The following is a 25,427-nucleotide window of genomic DNA, read 5'->3' on the forward strand; positions in this document are numbered from 1 at the left end:
TTTAGAAAAAGTGACTCTTCACTTGAGTTACTCTCATGTGTGACTGTGACCACATGTACAATAATGTCCCCATAGCATTATAATATGGCTGAATAACTCTCATCACTTAATGATGTTATAGCCATTGTGATATCATATCAGAGCACATCAGTCACCTGAATGCCAGTGCAAAGAAACATATTGTATTGCCAGTTAGACACAAGAATAGCACATGTGTCTATATACCATACGGAAGGCTTGGTAACGATAATCAACAGTCATGCTACTGACTTATGTATTTACTATGCATCGTATGATTATTTTAGAGTACATACCTTTTACCTATAAAAAATGTTTGTGTGAAACTGTGTGCCATATGCCAGCAACAGCCTCATACATCTGGTGTTTACTGAACCCCTTGATTGCATCATTTTTTTCTTGTGCTTGATTTCATCATGTTGTGTTCATCCCAGATCCTAGAGTAATAGATTATAAGTTGTACATGCACTGTGCAGCCTAGGTATACAGAAGACTATATCATCTGAATTTGTCCTACATGCACTTTGAGATGTTTGCAAGATGATGAAATTGCATTTCTGAGAACTTATCTCCACCGTATTTAACAGTGTAGTTGTTTAACAAGCTCACTTCTTTGCCAATAGCCTTTAAGCCCCCAAAGGGCAGGCACCATGGATATGTATGCTTATCATTCATTCTCAGTGTCTAGCACAGACTCTGATGTACCTCAGGTAATCCATAGCTATACACTGAATTGAAGGATAATGAATATCATGTAGACTACCCAGAGACATGGTATAGCTGAAAGAAAAAAGTTCTAAGTCAAGTTTATGAAGCTTCTCTTCATATCTATTACCCACATTAAAGTGTGTGGTTCCATTGGTTGGAGATATAATCGTTTTCCATGGTTGACTCTCTAACACTAAGACGTAGCAGGTCTCTCAGTGCTGCTGTGCTTTCAGGGTGCTCGTGTGCCTGCAGGCACTGCCATGTCCCTAAAGTCCCTGTCCATTTTTGGGCTCCGAGTATGTGTTGAGATTGTGTGCATTTCACAGTGTGTTGTAAAACACATGTTCCTAGGACGCTCTTTTATTTCTAGATGCCTGTCAAAGGTCTGCTTAGACTGTCTGCTTCTGGTCATGATTTGCTTAGATAGTCTTCAGAATTCTTCACACTTGAGTTTTCCATTGCTACCCACTGTGAGAAAGGAGCATCCAGGTCAGAGAGATAGCTTGTCACCACATGGGTGATTTGGTGTCCCTGTCAAATTTACCATGCCCTAGAACTGAGCAGGCCTCTGCAGAGTTCTGATGGCTCCATTCCATCAAGGATCAAGGACACAATGGGGGAAGTGACACAGGATCTATTTATGTAAAAAGCATCTCAGATGTGGCTCTGCTTTTCCCTTTGTCCTCATACATCTCTGCTGTTCTTTTTTGACTTCTTTTGCTCATTCTTTTAGTAACAAACATAAAAATGGTGCATTGAGCTACTTCTGGAATTGAAAGCAAGAGCTTGCAAATTGTTGACTCAGTCGGGCACATAATTTAAAATATACACGGACACTGTGGTGTGGGTGTTGAGAAAAAGGCGACTTGAACTTTGAAGAAAATAGAGAAGAAACAAACAAGAGCAAGAACTGCCCACAAGGTCAGCAGAGCCCATAGAGAGCAAAGCGAAGAGGAAAAGCAGAGGGGGCACGGCCCACCACCTGCGGGGATGTGCAGTAGAGAGGAGACTATTTCGGGCTGAGATGGTCCCTGCTGGGACTATTTAGGACACTGATTTTCAAGTGATGCACTGGCCTTTAGACACTAAATATTTTCAAATGATCTAATTTACACTGAAAAAAAAATCATAAATAGACTATCCCCCTGAAGATAGCTAACCACGATTTGCTACTTGAACCTCTGTGTCCGAATAGGCCTACATCACTTAATATCTATACGTAACATTAAAATACATTTCATTTCAGTGAAAATTGAAAAAATCTATGTTTTAAGATATGGAGATGGCTACCAAAGAAAGTGTAAAATCTACTAATTTTAAAAATTGCTGTTGAATTTTTTTTCTAAGTGGTTTTCCCTTTTGAAATTTTCATAAACACTCTCAGGGTCATAAATTTATTTATTTATTTATTTATTTATTTATTTATTTATTTATTTGAGACAGAGGGTTTATAATGAAAACACAGATGGCTACTCTATTCTTCAGTGTCTGTGATCTCACCAGCAGAAGAAATCATTCTTACTGAGTTCCTATGTAGTTCTTAGGAGGATTGTCTCCAAATGGTAAACTATACAACTCATTATTGTATCTCATTTTTCAAATCTGAATATATGATACTGAATAGACAAGATGGAAAATATCTAATTTGTCAACCTATATGCTTTATTTTCTATTTTCACTAGTTTTTCTGGCCTTGTGAAGGTCTTCATATCCTCAAACAATATATTTGAGCTGTCATTTCATGTTTTTCAGTGATTATTGGTACCCACTCTATGAGATGAAGGTATTAGTAATACTATCTTGCATCTACCCTTCCCATGTTTACTTCCCAATTAATTCTCCTCGTTACCACTCTGTTACAATCTGAATTTTGTATGCTTTCTATCACTTACTACCAAAAAAGTTTAGTGCATCATTTCTTGTCTGTACGGAAAGGAGCATGCAGCAGCCAGTGAGAAGATATATAAACCATGAGGAATATAGTCTATGACTATGTACACAGTATAAATCCTCTACTGTGCCTTCATTCAACATGAGTGAAAGGAGTTTTCATTGTAATAAAATTTGGAATGTACTGAGTCTTTTCTTAAAGTATTTCCAGGTGTGAGTCTCGGTTAAGAGCGGGCTTGGACTATACAAAAAAAAATGTTTAGAGGTTTTCCCAGGTGATTCCACAGCTCTTGAGTTGTAAGAGTGTAGATCTAGGTCTCGATTATGTCTTTGGCAGAGTAAGTCTTTTGAGATCTGATAGAAATGGAAATCCATAATAATAAAGAGAGTAAAACTGTAACTGTGCAAGTATACTAATGCACTAGCCTGGAAGGATGTCATGTTAGCAAAGAGGAGAAGAGAGAAAGTCTTCTTCTTGAAGGATGATGTCTTAGAATTCAAGAGTCACTGTGAAGTTTGTATGAATGTCAAAGTGTCACAGGTTTTCTCTGAAGGATCATGGGAGAGAATAAAGGCGGAAAAAAAAAACAGATTAGGCAGAAAATGAGCTGAGCAATAAGAGATAAGTATCCAGATAATTTTCATGAAGAATTTTATAGTAAGCTTAGAGGAGAAACTAAAAAGAAACTCCAGTCTCAAGTGTCTGTAAGGCTCTTCTCCAGGACCAACTTTGCATGAGTCTGTTCACGCCCCTCTCTGGCTTAAGAGCTAAGACTTACTGGAGGTCATTTCTCCCTTTCTGTTGTCTCAATCGCCTTACTGAAGAATCTGATCACCTGATCACCATTTATCTTATGTTAAGCTATTTACAGATATGTGGTGTCTGTTCTAGTAGCTGGAAATTAGCACCCAATTTATCTTTATTTCCCTAGTACTTGGCCTAGAGTCTTGAGCTGAACAAGCATAGCCTGTGACAGAATTTTAAAGTATGTTTGTGCCTGATTTGATATGGGTTCACTTTTTTTCTCATTCCCTTCATTGCTTCCATCCTTCCCTCCTCCTTTCCTCTTTCTGTGCCCACTCCATGCATTTTTCTTCTTTGTTTTTCTTCTTTTCTAAGATGACAAAGCCTGTCTATGCATGCATGGATAAGCCAAGACAAAGTTCCCATTGAGCCATGGTAATGAAAGCCGAAAGGAAGCAATACTAGAAATAATAAAGAAAAAGGAGATTTTCAGTATTTTTAAAATTCTTCCAAAGAAGGGGGTATATAATCTCTCTGAGGTGAGAGAACAATGAACTGTCAGCATCCCGTGTTAACTGATCTTACACTGAAGTTGTTTCAGTGATGTTTGCCTGACCTTTAAGTAGAGGACTGTTTACATTCCTGCCATTCCTCTCCAGTAAGAATACATTCAAAACTAAGGATCAAATTACCACAGACATGTTTTGGATAGCAGTGAACAAGAGATTAGAGGTTAAGGGATACATGTGAACATTGCTCTGGCTCTACTTTGGAGATCAGTAGTCCATAAAACACCTGTCTGATTTCAAATTCATCATCACAATGGATGATCATTTGTATAGATCCGATGGGTAGTTTTGAGCACTGTGAACCTCATGTGGCTTTAGCTAAAGGAATGCCCACTAATCTTAAAAAGATTACTGAGCTTAGCATGTTTGAAACATAATAGACATTTGAAAGAAAATGATGCCTGGTACTTGCTAAGCCACAATCTGGGTTCTCCTGGTGGGTGGAACAAGGTTCAGGTCATTTCCCTAATAGATCACAAACTTAATGTTTTGCCCTAAAAGTAGAGGGCCCCTTCAAAAACAAAGCTCATATTAACTATATTCATCACCCACAGACCTACTTCCAAGAATGCCAACTTCTCGAATTAGACTGTGAAACTTGTCAGCCAAATCAGACATTCTGCTCAGCTCTGTATCTCCCTGTAGACAAGATCTCTGGGAATGTAACTCATAGTTAGGATTTGACTTGTGCATATGGATGCCAGTCAGCCATTAGGTGTGTGTCTTCAGAGTATCCTAGAACCCACCTGTGTCTGATATCTACCACCATCTCTTTATAAGTTCCATACATGTGATCTCCTTACGTATTATTCCTGTGTGATTTCTTACATATGTCATATTCTTAGTGTTCCTTAATATTGTTATAGTTGCATGGCCAATTTCTGTAGATGTAACCATCTTATTAAATAAGAAACACAGAGCCAATGCAAAGATGAAAGCCCAAGAGGTCAGAGCGATAGCTAAGAGTTAAAAACCTTACCCTTCACTGCCACTGCTGTCTTCTTCGGCAAGAGAGCTACTTCCTGTTTACTTGTCTTTTTTTATAGACTTTCTATTCTGTCTTCTCATTGGTTGTAAACCCAACCACATGACCTCGTTGTCACTGCCTGTCTGTACAGACCTCCAGGTCTTCTATAGTTGGTATTGAGATTAAAGGCGTGTGTCTCCATGCTGGCTGTATCCTTGAACACACAGAGATCTGCCTAGCTCTGTCTACCAAGAGCTGGGATTAAAGGCGTGCACCACCACTGCCCAGTTTCTGCTATGGCTTGCTATTAGCTCTGACCCCCAGGCAACTTTATTTATTAACATACAAATAAAATCACATTTCAGTACAATTAAAATATCATCATAAATTTCATTTACAAAAAGCATTCAAAGAGTTATATCTTGACCTCCACAATGGATCCATTCTTATGGATAGGATAGACTGATGACTAAGTGTCAGATTTCCATAAGCATATTGAAAATATCAGTGAGCAAGGGGTTACCACCAAAGAGTTGGAGGATGAGATTTAAAAATAAAGGTTGGCATACGTCATAGAAAGGGTAACAAAAGCTCAGAGATATTAAGTAACTTAACCAAAGATCCTACAGACTCTAACCTATGAGTACTTCAAATCAGGAAACATATCTAAGATTGTTTTTAGAGTCCCAACAACACTTCATTAACTGAGAGGCACTTGGAACAGATTTGTTGATGATAATAGAAAAGCTATAGAGATATGTATTGACAAAACTGATATGTTTAGCTATTAATAGCATCTTCCCTTTACTAAATATTTCACAAGTTTTTCATTCAATACTGAGTTCCTCTTAATACAGTTAAAATATGACTTGCTTTATAAAAATTGGGCTTTCCAGAAATATTTTAAGAATGCATCCGTGTTTTCAAAGATTAATGACTTTAAACTATTACTTTAGGGTTTAAGAAAGACAGATGGTTTTCTTCTAGTCAGTGGTGTATCAGTTATTGCTCTCAATAATAGGCTTTGGTGGAAGAGAAGTTTGTGCACAGATGTGCTAGCCACAATCCACGCCTCATCCCAATCCCTCAATGTCCCATGAGCTGCATTTGTGTCCTTCCCACTCACACTCTTCTGGGAGTTTTTTGGAAGTGAAATCTCTTCAAATGTCTGCTCAAAGACTGCTCTTACTATTTGACCAACATGCCCAAGTGCCCAGAATGTTGAAAGGACAGTTTAGAAGAGTGTCACTCCTCAACCAGATCTACAGACCAGGAGTGTGAATGCCCAGTTCCCTCACCTCCAGTGGGTACAAATGAGGTGTATCTGCAATGCCAGAGGCTAGGACTTTGCCTCGGATCAAATCCTTGGTGGCTTCTATTTGCTGCTGCCTCATTTCCTCTCCATACTCTGCTTTCTCCTGGGAGATCACCTCTGATCCTGAATCCTTGTCTTAAGCTTATTTTTTTGCTGAAAAAAAAAACAAAACCCTACTTTCAAGTAAAGTCACTCACAGGTAACTTGAGTTTGAATAACAGAATACATTTTTTAATTTATTTTATTTTTTTAAGATTTATTTTTATTTTATGTGCATTGGTGTCTTGTCTGCATGTATGTCTGTGTGAGAGTATCAGATCCCCTGGAACTGTAGTTACAGACAGTTGTGAGCTGCCATGAGGGTGCTGGGAATTGAAACTGGGTCCTCTGGAAGAGCAGCCAGTGCTCTTAACTACTGAGCCATCTCTCCAGCTCCACAGAATCCATTTTTGGAGTTACAGTTCTGCCCAAAGCAGTAAGGTACAATGTTAGGTTTGGAGATTGCAAAGACTGCAGCATCACCCAGCTACAGAGTTAGTTCCAGAAAAGACACTTAGTATGGTCATTAGCCCTTTGTGTGTGTGTGTGTGTGTGTGTGTGTGTGTGTGTGTGTGTGTGTGCATGTAACTAGAGGTCAATTTTGGGTGGCTTCCTCAGTTACTCTACACTGTTTTTTGAGGAAGCATCTCTCATTTTTATGCAGAGCTTAATGATTTTACTTGACTGGCTGGCCAAGGGAGCCCCAAGAATTCTGTTATCTCTGCCTCCCTGGCTCTAGAATTATAAATATGCAAGTAGGTTCTATGGATTGAACTCAGATCCCCATAACACTCAGCTAGTGCTTTAATGAGCTATCCTTCCATCCCCTGGACCATATCCCTTATTGCTTCTGACACTTGTGTTGTGGGCCAGAACGAACCACTGGCCCTTCCCTTGAGATCCCTCCTCTCTGTTCTCACCTCCATGAGAAAGGGAACTCTGGATGTGTGATCTCTTTCTTTCAAGTGAATTCAATTGAGAGCCAACATAGAGCTGCCAAGATCAGGAGCAAGCTTGTCTACTTCTACCACAAAGGACATAGGTGTCTCAAGATGAGAAATTCTTCAAAGACAGGAGTGTTCAGATGGGCAGCCAAGCCAGAAGACCTGACAAACCACTGCTTCACTTGGGCTCAATAACAAATTAGGATGCCTGAAAGTATATATAATTGGCTATGCATGTTTAGTTATGAGTTGAATTTGTTTATGTAGGTGAATGAAACTTCTGACTTAGAAAATATACTTTTACAATATTCCATGAAATGCACTAGTTTCATGGAATGCTAAGTTAAATATTTTCTGCTTTATGAAACCTATTATATTTTGTACAAAGTATGAAGATATCATTCATTAATATATGGTGTTAGTATCAATAGAAGGCATAGGGACCTAGTTAAGTTCGTGGTATTAGTTTGGCCCAGAAAATGGAAATGAGCATTTTCAATTGAAAGACAAAGAATAGAATTTGAGGAGTTGATATCAGTTGAGAGACTCTTAAGTGTGACACATGAAGCCTGACGGTGGCTGAAGTAGAGGTGACTTTACAACTGTGTCCTCTTCCTTGTCACACACAGAGTCACTTCATTACAATGTAAACTGCTAGATTTCACATTTTGATGAACATCCAGAATTCTATAATCTTATCTTTTTTAATGGTCAATACTCTAGAGCAGGGGTCACCAAAGAGCATCCAAAACTGGCCCACCACCTGTTTGTATAATGTTTGTGTGCCAAGAATGGTTTTACATATTTAAATACAGACTATAAAAATGACTATTAATATGTCCACGAGAAGAGTTGTTTGAGCTGCTGAGGACACTATCTGTTGGCTGGCCAACCCTAAAATATTTAGTATCTGGCACTCTGAAGAAATACATTGCCGATCCGTGTATGAGTATGTAGCCAAGTAAGAATTCTGCATTGAAAACATTATATTACGTAAGAAACTGGCATTTATCAAATGTGTCTCTATATTTGTCATCAGGAAATATCAACCATAATGTAAAATAATTATGTTTTAGGGGGAAATGCTGGAAATGAAGAAACTGTAATTGGAGGATAATAAAATTAAAGACTTCAATATGCCTTTTTCCTCTTCCCACGCCCTGTTCTATAAATCATAAATGGGAGTCACGTGGCCCACCACGAGGCAAGAAAACACACAGGACAAATGATTCCTTAGGATTGTATGACACCTGTAACTTCTCGAAGCACTCTCCTGATGGCGTTTAATGTCTCACGACTGTGTTACAGCAGTAACTCAGGTTTTTTATTGTTCAGTGCTATGAAACCCAATTGTGTATGTTCTTTTTATCTTTCATGGTGACAGTTACTCTACTCCTCAGCCAAGAGATTTAGTTGAAAATCAAGAACTTCATGGATACGCTACTTGCTTAAAGCTTTTTCTGGCTGCGGTCAGCGCTGGAGGCTCAAAGGTACCGAGACAATCGTAAAGTTCTGCTTGTTTAGTAAGTCAAGGATGTGATTTTTAGGAGATAATCCTACATGTGCTTGGAAAAATAGTCTTTTGAACATCTGCTATATGCACTGTGTATAAATGTCCTGCTGAATCACTCAGCGCCTGCCAGAGAGCATCATTTCTAACATGAATGTTCTGCTTAAGAAGATGTTCATCTCTAGGCCAATGATGTGCATGCCAGGTAGAGGACTTACTTACCATTCACAAGGCTCTACGTTCATTCCCTAGCACCACCAAAGCATAACACTTTTCTAATGATGTGACTATGACAGTTGTTATTAATCACACATCGACCTGGGATAATGAACGCTCATCTTACTTAAATGGATTTAAGTCCAGGGTTGGGGTGGAATTTGATCAAGCCAAAGGAATGATTCAAGGAACAACAGCAGCTAACTTTAGCAAGCCCATACTGTGTGGTGGTTCTGTAGTTAGCATGTTGCCTGACTCAGTGATTCTGAATGTTTATGACTTAGGATTCTTCTAGTACTATTTATTGATGATTTCTCTGCCATAGCCTGATAGTAATGTGTGGGACTCTTCCTCACTATGTAAATATTTATTTCATAGATCTAATGTTCTGTATTCTTATTCAAAACTGATAGGGTAACTAACTATTCAAGTGCAGAGGTTCTGATTCTAGATTTTTCAAAGAAGTGTCCCGAGTTTATGTGGTCTGCACAGCTGGAAGGAGATGTAGTTAGAGGGAACTTGGGTTCTTCATCAGATTGACAGACACCTACCTGCATCTTTAATTCTACTTGGACTTTTAATAGCTTTGTTTTCATACATAACATATTTGTCGTATTTTAGAAATTTTAATTATACACATGTATGGGTACTGAAATATAATTTGGTACATATATGCAATGGATAACGATCAAGCCAGGGTGATTGGCATTTCCATCCCTTAAACATTTCTCATGTCTGTGTTTTGAACTTTTGAATATCTATTTTGTAGTTCTTTGTTAAGACATATAGTGAAGTTTCTTTTAAACTATAGACATCTTGCTATGATGTAAATGTCAGAATTTACTCTGCCTATAACTTTTTTGTTAGCTCCTACCCACCTACCCTCTACCTTACTTTTTCTATCCCCTCCTAGCCTCTAACTACCACAATTCTACTTTCTAGTCCTGTGAAATCAACATTTTTAGCTTCTGTATGGGGAAAATGCAGGATTTGTCTTTTTGTATATGGCTTATTTCATTTAACATAATGTCTTCCAGTTGCATCTACTTTGCCACAAATAATAGCATCCCATTACTCCTCATGTCTAAAGTATGTCCATGTGTTCTTTACCTGATGATAGACACCTCAGTTGATTAGGCTTGAATAATGCATTTCTGGTCTGGAGGAGCAACTGCTTCTTTTTAATATTCTCTCTGTAGCTATCTGTCTGTCTGTCTGTCTATCTATCTCTATCTCTCTTTTTCTCTCCCAGGAGCAAAAATGGCTAGGACTTTTACAGTTCTGTATTGAGTTTTCTGAGGAATTTCCATACTGTTTTCCACAATTCTTAATAGATTATTCAACTAACATGATAAACTGTATATTCTTATCATCCCTCATTGTAGTTTAGATTATACTGGGAATAAAATCCCGATTACTTAGCCAGAGATTCTGGCTGAGATTTTTATCCTTCAAGTGGTTATTCAAATGCCAACCTGAATAGGAGCTATCTTACAAACACATAAAGATATTTCATGGCCCAGAGGTGAATAAAGAGAGAAGGGGGAAAGATCATAGTATGGAAATGAGGGTGTCTTCAGTTTCCACTACCATGGGCAGTAGATATGGTGGTAGGAGAGTTATCTTTGAAATAACATGAAGTGTGCAGACAAAAATGTAATAGTGCATGTTAGGGTGTTCAAATAATACAATAAACACCAAAAATGCACAGGCAACTATATGAAATGTCAAATGATGGAATTAAAGGGGTGACTACTCCAATACAGTAGCAACATACATATACTGCTGAGTTTATCTGCTTGTAACTGAAGTCTCTGATGAAAGGCTAAAATTTGAGAGGGTTTGCATTATTTAAAGAAAAACACTTTAGTGTTTCTATTGTCTTTGACTGCTTCAGATTTAGATCCTTTGAGCTCTGCACAATTGGATCAAACAGTATTATGTGTTTCGACTCTCCATGTGTATTGCCTTGACGCAAATGTTGAAGTCAGAAAGAGGGAGCACTATTTGCAAGAACTCATCTTGCTTTTCACCCTCTATCAGTTGTATGCTATTATTCCCAAATTCTAAGGGGGCATTTTTAAAACCACACACCTACCTAGAACCTAGTAAAATTTAAATTTACTGGACTTGATTCAAAAGATTCCGTAATATTAGATAAAATTGCAAAGTCAAGAAAACTTCAGGGAGTGAAAAGTTCCCATACATTAAATTCTTAGAAGACACTAAATAAAGTGATGGGGCCAAAAAGAATGGCCTGTGAGTAATGAGAGGAAGGAAGGAAGGAAGGAAGGAAAGAAGGAAGGAAGGAAGGACAAAAAGAACTTGAACAAATGATGATTATTAGAGTAATAGAGTAATAGTAAATAGAGTATTAGAGTAATAACCAGAAGATCAAGCCTTAAGATTACCAGGCTATGCCAAGATATGTAAAAGGAATTTTTTCAAGGAAGCTTTCAGTGAAAGGATTGAAGTAAGGAGCTAACCAGGAAGAGATGATGTTAGAAGTGTATGAGTCACTGTTCCTAGGGTAGCCAGGGCCAGGATGTCTTCTGTCCCCTCTGACAACTATCCTTACTTGACAGAAGGATGAAGTGTGAAGCCCAGAAGAGGAGGCTGAAGATTGCATGAGGCTCCTTGAACCACACTGCACCAAAGCTCACATGGACTTATAATTTAGGTCCTATGAGTGTAATCTATAAGGAACTGTGGAAGGTGGGAGAAGATCTAGGGAGATGGAAATGAGAGAATGCTGTCCTAATGTCCCCAAATATTTTTCTAATCAGATTGTAGAAGAGACATCAGAATGAGATGTTTCCTTTTCTGGTGTGGGGTTAAGTATGGGACTCTCCTTCTGGTATTGGCAAGTTGAACATCTTATAAGGCAGAACATTTTCTCTGGTAAATTGGGTATCTTGTAAAGCAGAACATTTTCTATGGCCTGTGGAATAGAATGGTTATCACAGCAAGTCTTGTCAGTCAAATTCTATTGCTTTGTGTGACTCAGAAGGAAAATCAATCCATGAAATGACTTGGATTTTGTTGTTACATTATTGTTTTAACATCTGTCAACAGTGGGTGATATTCATGAGGATGATGCAGAAGAAGATATCAGAATACTTTTAGGAACAATGTTTTCCTTTAGCAACTCACTGTGTAGTTCGGGTTGGCCTCTTACTAAGTTACTCAGGCTGACCTTTAACTCATGAGAAACCTCCTGCCTCAGCCTCGTAGGGGCTGTGCTGACAGGCATGAGGTGACCTGTGCCTGGGAACACACTGACATTAAATGATAATACTTAAAGAATGACAACTAGTGGCCACTCTCTGTCAGAATCCATTTACATCCACAGCCCTGGGCATTATCTGAAGGTGACAAGTATTTGGGAATGGCATTTTATTCTCTGGCAAGTATCATCAAGACTGAGGCCAGAGGGGAAAAGGGGAAAAGGGAGAGGAGAAGGGAGAGGGGACAGAGGGGCGGGGTAGTTTGGGGAGACCGGGAGGAGGAGGAGGGGGAGGAAAGGAAGAAGGAAGGTGAAATGGAGGAGGTCGGGAGGGAGAGAAGGAAAGGGGAGGTGAGGAAGAGCAAGAGGCTCCAGCACTTGCTGGCAACATGACCCTGGCAAATGACTTACCTTCTCTGAGTGATAATTAACTCATAATGCTGCAGTTAACTAAATGATGTTAAATACACAGTGTGTATTTTAGGGCTTTGTCCAGTAATGGAATTAAATGTTCAGTGATTACACACCCATGATTGCTGTTGATGTGGATAGGACAATGAGCCGGCAGTAACAAAGTGGATATAATGGGCATAGAGAGGTATGATTATGATCCTGTGCTAAAATCAATCAATTATAAAAACACAGAAGGCAGACTTCCTCTTCTTATAGGTGTAGAATCAATCAGTCTATGATGTAACAGTAAGAGGAGGTTAACTTAAATATCCCAGTTTTGTTCCAAGCAGGAAGAATGTTTCCCCTTTGTTGTACTAGAAATATGTCATAGGTAATTGTTTACACTGGGTAAAATATTTTGAGAATATCAGCATTGGTTTGTGGCAGAAGAGGTAACTACAATGTTGAAATATCATGTAACAAGGGCAGAGAAGCAAAGGGATTGTCCACCATGCACCATGTTAAGGAAGGGGTGGGGTCTGTGTACTGACAGTAAAAGGTTTCTCAGAACTTTAGCTGTGAAAATATAAGGTCAATGAGGGGTGTGAATTAGTTAGGCTTGCCTAGTATGAGTGGAGCCCTGGGTTCAATCCTCATAACTAGGGCGAAAAACAGAAAGCAAGGCCTGCCCAAGTAGGAGTAGAATGGGCTGCAGTTTACGCAGAAAAGAATAAGCATTTTATGTTTGCTTAGAGATGCATACAATGAAAACTTGGGAAAAAGTGAGGACCGGAGTTTGCTTGTTGGGAATGAGATGTAGGCAGAAGGAACATGAAGCCTGGGGTAGGGGAGCTGACTTTACTCATTCCTGGCTTGACTTGGTTCTCCGGTAGCTGATTCTGAGACAATCGGTTACATGTGAACAGTTTATTTTGGAGACAATACCTAAAATACAGCATTGAAGGAAGCCGTGTCCCACCTGCCACCTTCTGCAGAGAGCCAAATGTAACCAGCGGTGGGGAGTGGGGGGTGACATGAGGCTGGGGTTCCTAGCAGACACTCGAGTTGTTGGCAGTGGAAAGGGTGGGCATGGAGGAAGCATCCCAGCGTTTGTAGCAATGCTTTCTGATCCTTGAACTAAGCAAGGTAGTTAGTTCAAAAAAAAAAAAATGAAGTTTATAAAGTCAAACAAAATAACTACTTGTCACACAGTGTAAGCAACACTATCATCTAGAAAGGATTGAACCTATTTTTGCTTCCTTACAAGAAGCTATGTAACGTATTAGGAGATAGCAACCATCAGTTAAAGTCAGAAGAACTTTCTAGTAATTAAATCTGCAGTCCTGTGAGGCCTTGATAATGATCTATTATTGGCTTCAGCCAGCGAATAGCACTCACTCGAGGATCTGTTTTAAACAAACATTTATTGGGTCTTAAGTACGAGGTAATAAACAGGGTAGTTAATCTCCAAAAGTGGCCGCCAGAAGATGAAGTAGCTTGTTATGCAGCAATAAAAAAACTAAACAGCCCTTTACATGATTCTTTTCATTTAATTCTCTCAATATAACCTTCTTATAAAGTGGTTAGCACACAGTAGAACACTAAGGCGTGGTGGAGTGGGTGGTCGTTCATTCATACCTTACCTCTCCCTACCAGCTGCCAATGCAGTACTCCTGGGGGTGGGCTAGTAAGGAATGCAGAGTCCCAAGTCCCACAGATTTGTACAATCAGAATCTGCATTTTAACAATGATTGTGGATGCTTAGGAAAGTTCTGGAAGCAAGTTTTACAGAGATCAGTGTGTTACTCAGCTTTCGGTTACTACAACAAACACCCAAGATGAGCAACTTACATGGAAATGAGCTGGTTTCCTATCTGCTGCTGTAATAAAATGTCCCAACTAAAAACTACTTAGGTGAGGACAGGATTTATTTTCCTTACACTTCCAGATCAGTTTGTCATTGAGATTAGTCAAGGCAGCAACCTAAAGCAGACACCATAGAGGAATGCTGTTTTATGGCTCACTCACTTGCTCTCAGGATCATGTGTGGCTTTCTTCCTTTCTATTTTTTATTTATTTGTTTTACATCCCAACCACAGTGTCCCCTCCCTTTTCCCCCTCCCAGTCCCTCCTCCACCTCCTCTCTGCACCCCCCCATCCACTCCTCCTCTGGTTCTATTCAGAAGAGGGCAGACCTCCCATGGATATCAACAAAACATGGCATATCAAGCTGTAATAAGACTAAGCACCTCCCCTTAAGGCTAGGCGAGATAACCTAGTATGAGGAATAGGGTCCTAAAAGCCAGTAAAGGAGTCAGAGACAACCCTTGCTCCCACTGTTAGGAGTCCCACAAGAAGATCAAGCTATATGAAGATCAAGATTTCTTATATAGCCCAAGACTACAGCTTCACAGTTAAAGTTAACTAGATCAGGGCACAAGGTTGATCTGGCCTCATAGATTTGGAAGCTTCAGTCCATAACTTCTGGGCTTGTGGTGAGGCAATACATCATAGTGAAACACACAGAAGATAAAACTGCAAGCTCCATGCCCAGGGAGCAGTAGGGAGAAAAAAAACAGTCAAAGGTGCAGGGATCCCACCCTCCCCAGTAGGACTGTTGCCTCCAGGGACCTGTGGTCCTTACTAGGTCTCACCTCTTAAAGGTTCTGTGACTGCCAGTACCGTCAAACTTGGAACCAAGTCTTCAGTAGATGACCCTTTAGGGGACGTTTAAGAACTAAACCCTAAATTTTGATTCTATGACTGAGAGGTGTGATTTGTTTTATCTCTAGTGGGGAAAAAATGGCCTACATTTAACCAGCATTTAATCTTATCTGGATTGAATGTTTCAGTTCCTAAAGCAGTAATAAACTGAGTTATCATCAATAACCACAACATTTGTTGATGTCAGCATCTTTTGAAATAGTGTGTGGAATCCACAATGCTTGTGTGATGGGAGAAGTTGGTTTAGAACTGAAAGGCTTCACCTCCTCACATTTGAGCATATTGTCCAATACAGTATGAACACGGTGCTTTGATGTCCTCGGTGACCTATTAAGACTATAGTCATACCATTGTCTTCAGCTCATTTTCTGATCCACTCAGAGTGGCGAGGCACTCTGCTGTGAACTGAAACAATGGCACCTGAAAACATGAATAATACATCATACTAACAATGCTTTTGGAACCATTATGGTGCAGAATATTGTATCAATCCATAATTTGAAGATGAGACTAAATGGATCTTTCATCTGAAAGAACTCCTGTGATGTGTCAATTTATACCTGGTATTAATAAGAATATACTATCTCCAAAAATCCACATTAAAATATTTTATATAAGACGCACTTGCATTAATAGATATCTGTCATTTGTTACTAAATACAGCTGCTTAAAGAACCTCTTAAGTGCTTTAGAAATTTGTTTTTAAGACTTTGACATTGGATTGAACAAAGAGTATTAGGGAGCCAATCTTTCATGGTGAAAATGGACAGAATGGATGAAATACTGTAAGTTGCTTACTTCATTTTTGCCAGGTCAAATTGAAATTCCCATCAACATTTGACACCTCTTACATGGCCACATAATGAATGAGTGAGAGCCTAAATATGGACATTAAATATTTCATTTTCACTAGACATTATTACCGTTTACTGTGGTTCAACTTTGGAGACTTTCACATTTCTTTTCTGAACATTCTGGTCTTTCATTGTGAACCTCTCCTGTAAGAGGGGAGTAAAATAAGGTGGTTCACTCAATTATGAATCATTCTGGATTATAAATTCATGGGTCATTAGCCATGAATTCAACAAGTACACAGTGATGTGTTTGCTCTGAAATTGCATCAGAGTGTGAAGTAGTACTTTAGGAAGATTAAATTAATAAAACGAATTGAGTAACTGTTCCATATCAGTGAAATATGGCCCCCTCACCTAAGGGTAAATAAATAAATTCACTGTTTACATTGTTCCCCTTTGACTTCATTTTCTCCATCATCTTCTTGCTGACACTAACTGTTCCTCCATTTGATGGAATCAATATTTTAAATATGAATCAAAATGCAAAGTAGGGGGGCTTAGGCACACATAAGTTTGCAGTAATTTTTTTCTAATGGCTTCTAGTCATCTATCTTCGTCTGAAAGGCTTTTGACTTGTAGAGAGGAACTAGCATACTTCTTTTTACGAAAGTTGCATTTTGGCTTTGAAAATGCTCTCGCAGTATTTAAACAAAAGAAGCTGAGAGCAAAGCTACTGGAAAACTTCACCCTTTGTAGTCGTTATTGCTGCTATTTTGTTGAATGAATGTGGAGCATGGTTTCTAGGCTGCTTTCGTATGACAATTGCCAGAACATTTTTCTCTCTGAAAGTGTTTTTATCATTTGATCTCTGCCATGCTTGCGTTTTCTACCCTGGGAAGGATCTCTTGATCAGAACCATGCTATGTTAGACCAATCTTAACAAGTAGACTTGTCAAGAAATGGTTTTAAGTGACTAGCCAGAGTGCTGAAGCACAAACTAGACTAGATAGTGTGTAATTAAGCAATTATGTTTATTTGTTTTCTTGCTTATTAGCCTTCGTTATTTCCATGCACGGTGATGTGTTTCCTAGAACGTAAACAGAAAAATGTAATTGTTTGGCCTATTCACCAAACTTAGAAATTCTCTGGGACCTGAGCTGCTACTTAGAGAAATGTGTCAAAATTCTTGATCAAAAGTGAAATTACTGTCTGCCATGTCTGCATTTCTCACCAACAAATCCAATTCATAATAGGGCTCAACGCTTTTTCTCCCACTGAGCACTGGCCTAGAGATGTGGTGGCTTCAGCTGGGGAGCTCTGTAACCTTCACCTATAAAATACATTGTCTGGATGAAGCAGTTGGAGGTAGGCAAGTAGAACATTGGTGCAGAGCTTACCAGGCATGCACTGAGCCCCAGAAGCAGGCCCTAACACCACATGAAAATAGGTGTGGTGGTACATGCCTGCAATTCCTGCTCTCAGAGGGTGGAGGAAGAGTACCAGGAGACATTCCACGCTATCCTGAGCCTCACACTGAGGTTAGGAGCAAGCCTGGATTACAATGAGCCCTTGTCTCAAAATAGAAGTTTTGAAGGTAAAACTATGTATTCATGAAAAAGAAAAATTAGGACCAAAAAGTTAATTGCTACTCTACAAACTTGAATATCTCCGAGGAAAATAATATACCATCTTTCAATGGGCCAGATTAGAGGATTCGTATATTCTTATTTGACTATTTAGTTATTTCCCATCTTAAATTATCTGTGGCAACATTTGCCTTCCCTTTTCTCTTTTTCCCTTCAGTTGGCATGAATGCCATCTTTAAATGTATCCCTGTTTTGCCATTCAGCAGGCAAACTCCTTGCTCTGCATCCCCCCTCTGCCCCTCCCCAGGCCTTCCCCTCCATCACTGACACATTCTGCCATTACTTCCAGGCCACACAATGTCACCATCTTCATGCTTTTCTTTGCACTCTCCCAGCTGATGTCCCACATCCTTCATCCCTCCGCATCTGAGCAGAACCACCAGATGACAACTTTAGGATCATAATGCGAATTAGTTATGTTCTCACCATTTCCCATTCTCATTAAATCATTGTCAGGACAGTGGATTCATGGGGTACCATTTCCTGTTCTCATTACAATTTTTGTCACAAGAATGAGGTATCAGAATTTCAGTGCTTAGAATAGCCTTTGAAAAATCATAGTTAGTGCGGCTGCTTTGACCTAGTTTTTTCTCTTCTGCCTTCCACTGGGCTCTGCCCTTCCCTCTTCTCTCTGCCTGCTCATGGCTTTGCCAATTAGCAGATGGCAATTTAAGAATCAAGAATTTGGTAAAAGTCAAGAAATCACACAACAGGATTGTGTTAAAACTTCACCTTTTTCTCTCCAGGAGCAAAATTAATTATTAGCCACACACTTTCCAGCAAGTTAGACAGGCTCTCAGTGGTCCTTTCTTAGGTAAATGATGTATTTATCACCTATATTTTCATTTTAATGTTCTCAGCAGCTTAAAGCACAAAACCAGAACTTGTTCTTGAGCTAAAGCAAAGAAATCATTGTTCACACTTGGTGTTTTTTTTTTTTTTTATGATTCCAAATTTATGTTACTTGGGGGTGGGTGGGTGCATATTGTTACTATTCAAATAATTTGAATAAATTACTTTATTTCCCCTCCCTGCTGATCCTAGCTGCCTTTATGGGGCTTGTTTTACAATTGATGGCTTTGTTCTTTCAAGACAGTTAGCTATTCTGTTTGGGTTCAGGTGGAAGTCTCACAAACACCAAGTAACGGTTTGTCAGCTAACCGCTTCTGAAGCTGTCTGTCAGGCATCCTTGTGGCATAACAGGGGCTTCTCCTGCCTGCAGTCACTTCAGGGTGCTGTGATCTGAAGCAAACCTCCTCAGATACCAAAGAGGGACAGGCATCTAAGAAATGCTACAAAACCATTGGCTTTCCCCTTTAGTAACAGGCAAAACTGCATTTGTTTGTTTTGTTATTGCTCACCATGAACAAGATATGCTGGAGAAAATGGTGATTATTTCATTGGACCCGATCTGTGGGAAATGTCTCCAAATTCAGCACACTGACTTAATGGTCAGTGTTGTTTTTTTAAAACATATTTCCAGCCGGGCAGTCGTGGCGCATGCCTGTAATCCCAGCACTCGGGAGGCAGAGGCAGGTGGATCTTTGTGAGTTCGAGGCCAGCCTGGTGTACAGAGCAAGATCCAGGAAAAGGCGCAAAGCTACACAGAGAAACCTTGTCTCAAAAAAAAAAAAACCAAAAAAAAAACCAAAAAAAAAAAAAAAAAAAAACATATTTCCAGAGTCTGTTTTTTTCTTCTGTGTAATTTTCAGCTTCCTAATCTATATTTGTCATATGTTTCTTTTCAAATTTTTATATTTTTCTTTTTTAATTGAGAGAGGGTCTCTGTAGCCAAGGATGCCCCTGAATTTGCTGTGTAGTCAGTAGCCAAAAATGACCTTAACCCCTGGATCTTCCTTGCCTCCAACTCCCAAGTCTCATTTCTGTCTCCCTGGGCTTCACAGAATCCTGTTGCTGTATCTATATCAGAACCAAAGACAGACCTAACCAGTCAATGTCTGCTTACTTTTATGAAGTTTCTCACCTTTCATTAGGAGATGAAAACATAGATAGGAAAATGCAGGAACATACATGTCGTATTCCCTTTTACTTTCATTCATACATCATGAAATTATTGTTTTTTTTTATTTTGTCAAAATCAAGTGCATAGATAATCGTGGTTCTGAGTCCACCCATCATTACTTTGGATAACAACAGATCCAAAGCTCTTACCATCTAGGGTTTGTTACTTCAGTTCCCCAGTCACTTTGCTGCCATAGGACAAAGTGGTCAAGAATTAAGTCCAAGATTTGAATTATCCTTAATTTCTCTGTATATGGACATTCAGTGCTATGTACAGATATTATGTTTTATAAAGAAAAGTGATCTTGGAAGAGCATTCTGAGCATACGTGCAGAAATGAGGTCACGGAATATCATAAGGCTTTCTGCTCCTGTGGGCACTTTCTATAAACTCTAGGTACAAACTTACACACAGGCCCTGTCTGTGGAAAATTCTTAGTAGTGGTTTTCTTTTAAAGCAGAGAAATGAATGGGCTCCATTTTATTTCTTCCTGTATGTTTTTCTACATTACTTACTGTGATGAAGCTTATCTTAATTAAGGACAAAAAGATTTCTAAAAAGAATGAATTTTTTGGCTTATTATTTCTAGATTGGCTTTCTAATGATATAAAGAGAAGCAGTACATAAATCTCCTTTTTCCTCAATGAAAAACTACTTCCTACTTTCACTTCTCCATTCTCTACCTCAGACTAATGAATGACTTGTCTCGTGTTTTCCACTCAACACAGTTCTTCTCAGTCAAGTCCTGTCCATACAGTACCCCTTCACATCCCCTGCATATATTCCCTGAAGCATCCTAGATAAGTAGGGTAACACGAATTAAGTTCCCAAGTCTTTCACTGGAGGCTTACTCTAGCCATCTATTTGAATAAATGAGTTCATAAGGAAAAATGCAGTGTTAATTTCAATTCGGAAGCAATTATGCAAGATTTAACCAATGCCTTTTAAATTAAAGATTTCCGTACTTATTCTGGCTAAAATAAAACTACGATTTTCATTTTTCAAAACTAAATACAGCCCAAGAGAGGACAGCGATAATATTTGCAGGCGGTTATATTAGAAGCATATTTCTACTTTTGGAAATCAATATAATGTTAGAACACCCTAAATTTCCACTGGCATTCAAATAAGCTGCCTGAAATTACTAATATTATGGTAAGGGGATCTTTCTGGCGAAAGCATGTGCCCATAAGATTCTAAATTCAGTGTGGAAGGATGGTTTGGCAGGGCAGAGCTGTTGCTTAAGACATAATAACGAGGAAGGAAACCAGGAGAGAGATGCCGCCATTAAAATTTCCATCTAGTCCGTATGTTCACACTATTAAAATGGACTCAATATTTTCATCTGTTTTCCACACACAAACCCTGTGACTAACCACCTCAGCTCAGTTGAAATGACTCGAATCCTAACATTGAAATCGAATGCATGTCATTTCCCTTTCAAATCTATCTAGCTTCACAACTTCATCTTGAAAGCTGTTTAAGTCTTTCATAGCTTTTACATCTGATTTGAGAATTTGACACACTATTCAAATCTTAGGACTTGAAAGTTTCAGCTGGCAGAAAAAGATCGGAAGTCCTTGGAAATCCCCTCAAAAGTTCATTCTCTTTAATGTCCAAAGGTGAGGCTGACATCTGAGGAAAGAAATTAAAATAACAATAAGCCCATTTCTCTCATTTGGGCTCCAGGTGGGGCAAAGATGTCCCCAGAAAGTCCTCTCAAATGGAGATACCTCTCAGGAAGATATCAGAATTCTCTCTTGTCTGGGAAAGGTTCGAAAGATTGCCACAGGAAAAGCAGACCCAAGGAATGATTTTATAAAAATTAGCGACTCTAACATTGCGATAAGAGCATAGACTCCCAAGCCGGAAGCATCTGCTCCCAAATCTCAGCGCAGCCATCTGATGTGCAACTCAGACTCCAGTGTCAGAAGGTTGAATAGTTACTGCTTCAAAGAGCCTTATGAATAAAGTGACTTAATCCATATGCAGGGTTTATCAGAGTGCCTGCCATACCAAAAAAAAATGTAGCCATCATAATTACTGCCGTTATTACAAATAAAAAGAAGTCTTCATATCTGGCATGTTCAGAAGAGAGTTTTCACATTTGCATATGCAAATGGCACAGTTATTGACAAGTGTGTTTAAATAATTCTTCCCATCTTATTTTAATTGGCTTTCTGCAAGACTTGAAATTCTAGACTTGGCTTCTGAGCGGCTCCATTTTCCCAGGCCATGGCTAAGCTGTTGATGCTGTTGTTTTCCTAATGAATTAATTGCTGCTTTGGGGATCTGAGCAGAGGAGAGTCAAATCAGTGTGCGACAATGTGAAAAGACTAGTCTTTCCATTAAAATGGAAAAAAAAAAGCCCTTTCAGTCCTCACCTATGAATCCTCACTATGCTCTAGAAGGTAGATATGCCTTCTCTCTTCTGTCTCCTGTTTACCTCCTGCCGTGACAGAGAGAACTTGACTCAGAAAGTTTTGAAGATAAGGTAAACTCTAGGTCTGTCCTACTGTTACCAAAAAGCATGGTTAAGAGAGGAAAAGGATCTGAAAACTGGAGAGAAATCAACAAGACTCTTGAAAATTACTTCCAAGTGGGAATCTATCCATCTACTATAATGTCCTTGCCTGGGTTTGAGTGGTTATATTTTATTCTTATGTATTAAACACTTGCAGTCCATCTGAATGGTTCACTCACTTAGTCTTCTATTTCTGGAGGCTCCATGGTAACTGTAAACATCCCATGCAGCTGAGGAGGAAATGGAGACCCTGAAGGACCAGAAGACATGCTCTGGGTCTTACAGCTCCTGGTTTGGCAGATGCTGAGGCAGGTTGGCTCTGGCCCCTGACCTCTTCACCCACATTACTCTACACATTTTGTGTGGGTCCCTAGGAGTATACTTTTAGAAAAAAAATGGTGAATAATAGGCAGAAAAATTTATTCCCTTTACAGGTTGTAATAGATAGTTTTGTTCCTTTCCTTTTGATTTATAAAAATGAGAAAGAAAAAAATGACTTGTCTTTTATGATATCGTTTGAAATCTGGCAATACTTTTAATTGGTGACTCTGCCTGGGAGAGTGCTCTGGAGAAAAGTGAGCCTCCTGTTACTTTGTAATTGCTATTTTCCCAGCAATAAGATAAGGACAATAAGGTTTGCGAAAAGAAAATGCTGATTGGGAGAAATGAATGTTCTGTGTTTTCCTCCTGTTGACCCGTTCTCAAAAAAAAAAAAAAAAAAAAAAAGGGTTTTATTCTTAAATATATTATTCCATAAATAGCAGTTGATTCTTCTCAAAATCTAAAAGGAAGGAAAAAATTATTTTCTCAGATTTCTAGGATGCTAGATAAATTGCCTCTTATCCCATGTCTGAAATGTTTTGAAACCCAATGACAGTAAAGAAGACTTCATTTAGATTCTATTGGGTATTAAATGATAAATTTTCTATTTGCATAAGTTTAGCTTCTTTAACTTTAGACTTAACATGTCAGTTTTTAATGTAATGAATCCATCTGTTTGTGCTTGTGGAGTCCCTTTAAAGGAGCATTTCATAATAGACTGTACTTATCTGAATTCAGAATATAAAATAAAATTCATGGGAATGAGCATTTAAAGTTTCTCTTAAGGTAATATAATATATGGTAATCTGTGACTTTTTAGTCATGTGCAATAGACCACAGGACAACATTCTCAGATAAAAGCAGGTGTATTAATCAGTGTAATGGAATGCAAATAAAATTCCATCTTTTCCTCTGTATTTATTTGTATTTATAAAACATAGTGAACATAAATATAATTAAAAATAAATAACCTGGGCGGTGGTGGCACATGCCTTTAATCCCAGCCCTTGGGAGGCAGAGTTAGGTGGATCTCTGTGAGTTTGAGGCCAGCCTGGTCTACACAGTGAGATCCAGGACAGGCACCAAAACTTCACAGAGAAACCCTGTCTCGAAAAAACAAAAACAAACAAACATAATGAATGGTACTGAGGAAAGCAAAGGATATTTACCTAGTTCAAGGAATGCCAAATCTCACCTATCTGCTGAGATTATTACTTTTGGCATCTAAGTTTAGGCTTGTATTGGTGTGTATGTGTGTGTGGAGGAGTTCTGTTTAGAACTCAAGGAGCCTTTCCTGTAGGAAGGATGTGCCATGGACTTTCAGTTGTACAGTACTACTCGATGCGGAAAGTGCCTGCTCACACATCCTCTGGATGAGTTTCTATGTCATGTAACCCAAGTCTTAGGTGTAAATTTTTGTTTAATTTGATCAGATGAGATCAACAAATTGGTATTTCTTTCCTTAAGGGAAGAATCAGATGATACCAGTCTTGCCCAAACATTTGACATATGGTGGAGAATATTGCTATATACAAATATGGCAGTAGAAAATGATGTGTTTTGGGTGACATATCTGTATCTAGAAGTTTTCCTTTGTCCCACCAGGTCCACAGCCACTCAGACCCAAGTAAACACACAGAGGCTTATATTAATTAAAACTGCTCAGCCATTAGCTCAGGCTAACTACTGACTAGCTCTTACACTTAAACTCAGCCCATTTCTGTTAATCTATATGTCTCCATGTGTTCTGTGGCTTTACCTGTGTGCCGTTACATGCTGCTCCCTGGATGGTGTGTTGGCATCTCCTGACTCACTCAGGCTTCCCCTTCCCAGAATTCTCCTCTCTGCTTGTCCTGCCTATATTTCCTGCCTGACGACTGGCCAATCAGCATTTTATTAAACCAGTGTACAAAAGCATTATTCCACAGCACATACCTTTTACATTTTTATTTTATTTTTTATTATTTTACATATGCTTATGATAAGTGTATGAGTGCAGGTGAGAGCTTACTATGCCATACATATAGAGGGCAAAGGAAAACTCTCAAGAGTCAGTTCCCTTCTTCCACCATGAGCTTCAGGGATCAAACATAGTTCATCTGAGCAGTAAGCGTTTCTACTCACAAACCTATCTTCCCTCAGTTCCCACCATGGATGGGTAGATCGCAGGGTATAAGCTATGCTGACAGCCATCATCTAATACTCAGGAGTCTGAAGCCAAGTCTACTGCTGGCTGAAGCTTCTTCAGTTTTGTTCGTGTGATTTGATCCTTAATATGCGATTAACTGGACCAGGTTAGAGATCGTGTTTTAGAAGAGTTCCTAAATATTAGCCCAATGAAACACCTCAAGGCATTTATCGTCATTTCAAAACATCCAAAATTATTATTATTTATCTGTCAAACTTTCTTTACCTGTTTTCATAAACATGTTTATATTTATAAGTGAGAGTCATCTTTTACAGTTTCCTGAATTCAAAAATTGTAATAATTCACAGCATCTGGGCCCTAGATAGTAACGGATAGACCCAAGTCCTCCCATAGATCCTAGAGTTGACAAGATGGAATATATAAGCAGTGTCTGCTCTGCCCACATTGCATTCCAGAATTGATTTTGGGAAGTTGGAAACTGTAAAATAGACTGTAAAAAACTCTTGAGAGTTTTCCTTTGCCCTCTATATGTATGGCATAGTAAGCTCTCACCTGCACTCATACACTTATCATAAGCATATGTAAAATAATAAAAAATAAAATAAAAATGTAAAAGGTATGTGCTGTGGAATAATGCTTTTGTACACTGGTTTAATAAAATGCTGATTGGCCAGTCGTCAGGCAGGAAATATAGGCAGGACAAGCAG

At 38.9% G+C, this 25,427-nt stretch overlaps 1 long non-coding RNA gene across 5 annotated transcripts in view; it reads left to right on the forward strand.

The window, feature by feature from the left end:
- Positions 1-25,427, forward strand: part of LOC131907239 (uncharacterized) — a 135,729-nt gene that overhangs the window by 85,936 nt on the left and 24,366 nt on the right. For 4 of the 5 annotated variants that reach the window (XR_009378335.1, XR_009378336.1, XR_009378338.1 and 1 more), the window contains one exon: positions 8,580-8,685. The exons of the other annotated variant lie outside the window; for it this stretch is intronic. This is a non-coding gene — a long non-coding RNA (uncharacterized LOC131907239). The remainder of the gene's footprint in view (positions 1-8,579; positions 8,686-25,427) is intronic. 5 annotated transcript variants of the gene reach the window in all.

Source organism: Peromyscus eremicus, chromosome 3 (genome assembly GCF_949786415.1).
Source record: "Peromyscus eremicus chromosome 3, PerEre_H2_v1, whole genome shotgun sequence".
NCBI lineage: Eukaryota > Metazoa > Chordata > Mammalia > Rodentia > Cricetidae > Peromyscus > Peromyscus eremicus.